Source organism: Lactuca virosa, chromosome 4, assembly GCF_052849685.1.
Source record: "Lactuca virosa cultivar CGN04683 chromosome 4, Lactuca_virosa_CGN04683_v6, whole genome shotgun sequence".
NCBI lineage: Eukaryota > Viridiplantae > Streptophyta > Magnoliopsida > Asterales > Asteraceae > Lactuca > Lactuca virosa.
Window position 1 is genome coordinate 401,533,356 of NC_136429.1, and position 6,361 is coordinate 401,539,716.

Genomic DNA, 6,361 nt, shown 5'->3' on the forward strand with positions numbered 1-6,361 from the left:
TTACTATCCGAAAGTCTTTCCCAAAGATCTTCCTGGATGGCCCCCTAATAGACAAGTAGAGTTTTGAATAGAATTGTTTTCAGGATCGACAGTAATAGCGAAAGCACCATACCGATTAGCACCAACAGATATGAAGGAGCTTATGATGCAACTTCAAGAGTTGTTGGACAATAGTTTCATTAGACCTAGTTCATCACCCTGGGGAGCTCCGGTGTTATTCGTGAAGAAGAAGGATGGGACTATGAGGATGTGCATAGAGTATAGAGATTTAAACAAGGCAAAGGTGAAAAACAAGCATCCATTTCCAAGGATTGATGACCTATTCGATCAGCTTCAATGTTCGAGTTATTTCTCAAAGATCGATCCTAGGTCAGGATATCATCAACTGAAGGTAAGAGAGCAAGATATTGAGCAGACCACATTCAGAATGAGATACAAACACTATGAGTTCTTGGTTATGTCATTTGGACTAACCAATGCTCCAACAACATTTCTGGATTTGATGAACAAGGTTTGTAAACCATTCCTCGATAAATCCGTAATAGTGTTCATAGATGACATTCTGATTTACTCAAAGAGCCAGCATGAGTATGGCAAGCACTAGCGAGAAGTATTAGAAGTTTTGATGAAGGAGAAGTTGTACACAAAGTTCTCCAAATGTGATTTTTGGATTCGAGAAGTCCGATTCTTGGGTGATGTGGTTAACCAAGAGGGAATAATGCTTGACCCAGCAAATATTGAAGATGTGATGAAATGGGAACGACCAAAAAGTCCCACTGAGATTCGAAGCTTTTTGGGATTAGCTGGATATTACCAAAGATTTATCCATGGTTTTTCTTCAATAGCTGCTCTATTGACAGTTTTGACCCATAAAAGGAGCTACATATACATGGAGTGAGAAACATTAAGAAGCATTCGAGAAATTAAAGAAGAAGTTGTGTGAAGCACCGGTTCTTTCTTTACTTGATGGAGTTGAAGACTTCGCAGTCTATAGCGATGCATCTGTAGTTGGGTTAGGTTATGTTCTAACCCAGAGAGATAAAGTGATAGCATATTCATCTCGACAATTGAAAGTGCACGAGAAGAACTACCCCACTCATGATCTGGAGTTGGTAGAGGTAGTATTCGCATTAAAGATATAGAGGTATTATCTTTATGGCACAAAGTGCAAACTCTTCACTGATCATAAAAGTCTCCGGTATCTCTTTGATCAAAAGGAATTGAATAGGAGACAATGACGCTAGCTAGAATTACTCAAGGATTACGACTACGAGATACTTTAGCACCTTGGTAAATCAAATGTCGTAGCTGATGCTCTAAGTCGAAAAGTAAACCTGGAAAGAAAAAGGCCAAGAGCGTTAAGAATAGAATTTGTCTCGACAATTGTGGAAAGCATTAAGAAAGCTCAGGGAGAAGCTTTGGAGAAAAATGACCGAAAGGAAGAACGTTTAGGCAAAACGTTGGTATTCGGTACAAACAGTCAATGATTAAAGGTATTCCAACATAGGATTTAGGTACCTAAGATGGGAGGAATAAGAGATCTTCTAATGGAAGAAGCTCACAAGACCATGTACTCGATTTATCCCGGCAACACTAAGATGTATAGGGATCTGAAACCTTAATACTGGTGGCCGACGATGAAGCTCGATGTCATAAAGTATGTGGCAGAATGTGTAACATGTGCGTGAGTAAAAGCGCAACATCAGAAACCATATGGGAGTTTAGAAACTTTACCTGTACCCATGGGTAAATGGGAAGACATCACCATGGATTTTGTGACTAAACTGCCCAGGGCAAAGAACGGTTACGACATGATTTGGGTAGTCATGGATCGGTTCACAAAGAGTGCACACTTCATAGCAGCCAATGAGAGATGGTGTATGGATAAGCTTGAAAATGCTTACGTGAAGGAGATAGTAAGACTTCACGGTGTTCCCTTAATGATTGTATCGGATCGCGACAGTCGTTTCACTTCAAGATTTTGGAAAAGTCTACAAGATGAGATGGGTACAAAGTTGTGTTTTAGTACAGCCTACCATCCGCAGACTGATGGTTAGAGTGAAAGAAAAATTCAAACACTGGAAGATATGTTGAGAGCATGTACCCTAGAATTTCAAGGTAACTGTGATGAGCATTTACCCCTGGTAGAGTTTTCCTACAACAATAGTCACCATTCGAGCATTAAGATGACACCTTATCAAGCCTTGTACGGACATAAGTGTCGTACGCCGTCTTGTTGGCTTGAGGCCGGAGAAAAGCAGTTTATGAGCCCCAAAATTGTCCATCAGACTACTGAAAAGCTAAAAGTGATTAGAGAAAGGATGTTGGCAGCTCAGAATCGCCAAAAGAGCTATGCTGACAAAAAGCGACGACCAATGACATTCGAAGTTGGAGATTTGGTATTGCTCAAAGTCTCACCATGGAAGGGACTTATACGATTTGGAAATAGAGGAAATCTGAGTCCAAGATTTATTGGACCATTCATGGTTCTTCAGAGGATTGGGAACCAAGCTTACAAGCTGGAATTACCGGAAAAATTGGATGGTATTCATAACACTTTCCATGTGTGTTACTGGAGGAAGTTCACGGGAGAAGTCCCCGATATAACTCCACTTTCGGAGTTAAGGATGGATGAAAATAAGAGGTTAATCGAAGAGCCTAAAGCAATTGTTTACCGTAAGACAAAGAAGTTATGACGTAAGATGGTCGAATTAGTGCTTGTGCGATGGAAACATACGAATGGACCGAACCTCGCCTAGGAAACAGAGAGTGACATGATGAGTCGCTATCCACATATGTTTATTGATGCATGATTTTGGGACGGAATTATCCTAAGGATGAGAGAATTGTAACGCCCGTGTTTCTGGCTAAGCATTAATATTATGATTTAATAGTTAGGGTCGACAATTGTAACCTATTTTGAAGTAATGAAGAGGAATTATTTGAGTAATATGTGATTTATGTGCAATATACGTGCTTATGACGGTGTAATAAAATAATAATAAAAGTATGCATCAAAAATAAAATAATAGATAGACCCAATATCTATGAAGAAAGCTAAAGTAGTTGTAACAAGGATTTTGGGGATATAAAGAACATTAAAATCCGACTTATAACGAAGAAGTTATGACCCGTCGAAGTTTTGCAACAAAACTGACACGACGTTGTGTATCGTAAAAAGTGAGTTTGCGATAACATACTTTTCAGCCTTAGCGATCTAAACGAGAGTCATAGTATACGTTAAACCGAGAGCGTGCATATAGAGAATGTCCAAATCTGACTTCGTTAGAGGAAGTTATGATTTTTCAAAGATTTGGCATAACAGTATGCAACGCGAAAATCGAATTTTGGATAAATTGGTTTTTAGCTGACACAGTCTAAACGAGAATCGAAGATCTCGTTAATAGGAGCTCAACGATATAAAGACAGACGAAAACAGTCGTCGAATGAGAATGTTATGAATTTTTAACGGACTTTAACTGTCTAACTTTGTTAAAATATAACTTTAAAAATAAATTCAAAATTAGAAAATGAGGTCTAAATGAAAGTTGTAGATCACGTTGCTACTTAGGCGTGGATATATAGAACGTCAAAAATAGAGCTCGCATGCGAAAGTTACGGAATTTAGAAGATAAATAATTTATGGGTTAAGATGCGAGGCTGACACATGGCGCAATCCTAACCCCACCTTCTTCCCCACGGATTTGCACATGATGCTGACACGTGGCCTGCGTACGCCCAACATAGGGCTTGGTATGCCCAACATATGGAGTACGCCCCGCGTACAACGAAATTATGCCCAACATACTCTCCGATCCCAGCCTATAAATAGAGGCACAAATCTCTCATTTTCTTCGCACCTTTTCTTACCAATCTCTCTCCAATACCACCCAAACCCTCTCTTCCATTCCCTAGAACTTCCTAAGTGATAGAGACGAGTCCCAGAGCTCCAGAAGGCTCTGAGAAGAAGAGCTTTCGACTTAGAAGTTCTGCCCGAGCAGAGCCCAGTTCCTCGCTAAACCCCCTTGTAAGTGAGTTATGCTTACCCTACTTTAAGTATAACTTATATTTAAGTTCATTATCATTATTATGAACCTATAAACAAGATTTATCAGTGATTGAAGGTCATTATACTGATTGATCTACATACGGGGATGATGTCTAGGCTATGATTTAGTGAGTGTTTGAAGTGGGATTTCCAAACAGTATACTATGTATACCAAACAGACCCCACCTCCGATATGATCCTACCTGATTGTTCCTTACTTGATAGATCATGAAAGTAGACTTTGAGTTAATGATGAATCTAGACTAATAATTAGTCGCAATAAATATTAGACTAAAATATAGTAATAATGATATTAGCTTTCATCGAAGGAAAATACCAAATTTCGAGTCATCACTTTAACAAGTGAGTGCATAGTTATGTTCATCTTACACATATATATGAAGTATTTAATATAAATTACATGCTATGTGTGCATATTATATGTGTTCTTGATATTTATATTGGGTGAACAAAATATACATGTTTTATTCGATTTAAACTGTATATGTATTTTATACCTATAATTATGATGGGTAAAGATGGGTAGATGATATAGATGATGAAATAAATGATGAGAGGCCTCGATGTTTAAGTTGATTCAGTCATCTAGTGGACTATATATGATGACCACGAGCTATTCTAGACAGTCCAGTGGAACGCTGACGGACTCGCAACCTGTAGGTGTTTTTCAACTATGTGTTCACCAGGTGTACTCCATCCCCCTCATGGTTTCCTTTTTGACATATATTACTGAGGAATCCCCTAAGTAGTATTGTCCATCCCGATGGCAATCCTTAGGCTAGGTCCCTTAAATTAGATGCTTTAGGGACAAAAAGTGAGGATAACGGGAACGGGTAAACGGGTTGAATGATTTGATGAAATTAATGAACTTAATTATTGTGGGTTTAAAACCCTATATGCTCAACAGGCTCCCAAGCCTGGCCCACTCAGTTTCTTGTATTACAAGTAGTGGCAATAGAGCATAGGAGTGATGATCTGATGAGAGATCAATGGATTATATGCCACTAGAATGATAGATGTTGTAAGGCCTGTACTATTTCTGTTTATGATTATGTACTGTATTGACAATGATATCCCAATTTTTTTAATATTATTAAACTACATTTCTTCGGAAATACTTTGATAATATGTTTATCATATTTTTGGGAACAAATTCTGCAACATATTTCTTCAAAAAGATACTCTGATTCTCAAGTAAAGCATAAACAAATCGGTCTTTTCTGGCCGTGAAATTGGGGATGTCACACACCACACACAATAGTTATAAAAACGGAAGCAATATAAAACCCTACGTGTACATGTACTCTAAAGGATCTTGGTTTATTCTATTATAGAAACCTACTTATGAAGAACAATAAATAAATACTAACCTTTTGTTCTTCTTGATCTTCTGGAATATTCCATGTCTGAGATCTGGTTACAACCACCTTTACTTTAGATGAAGAGAACCAAGTAGTAGGAATCCTTCTACTGTTTCACATCCAAGACTCCAAGAGCAGAACCAAAGAAAATTAGGAGGAGGCCTCACACCCCCGGTCGACAGTGGAGACACCAGGTTGTGCGACGTCATGATGGATAACAGATCTTGATTACATTGAACAATACACAAAAGGTATAACATAAATATCACTTCCATTACCAAATAAAATATTACATATTGTACTGAGTTTTGGAATATTCGGAAGAAAAGTACAAGCAATTCCTTAATAAATAGGCAAAATAATAATCGATAAAAATAAAGTGATATGCCTGCAATTCCTTGATTGATCCCAATAGATAGTAGACATCTGACTTTTAAGTTCATGTGATTTAAAAAAACGTCAACGTAATGTTGGCGTGTTCACAGGTTTGAAATGTTTGTATCAAATGTATTTTTATCTCCATAGGTATGCTTTACGAATGTACATTCAAATCATAAGGTATGTACTTTTAAACCAAAAAGTATGTTTTTGTTGTATATAATTGGCTTCCTAACTTATATATAAATGTACTTTTTATATCAAAAAGTATGTTTTCTAAAAATATACTTTCTCAACCAAAAGCATGATCGTTAAAAATGTACTTTGTTGACCGAAAGTATGTTTCTTAAAAATGTACTTTGTTGACCTAAAGTATGTTCCTTAAAAAAGTACTTTCTTGACTGAAAGTATGTCCATTAAGTATGTACTTACTTGACCGAACGTATGTTCATTAAAAATATACTTTTATACTAAAATTTGTGTTTTACTATCCATCTATCTATTTATCTATCTATCTATCTATTTATTTATATATATATATATATATATATAT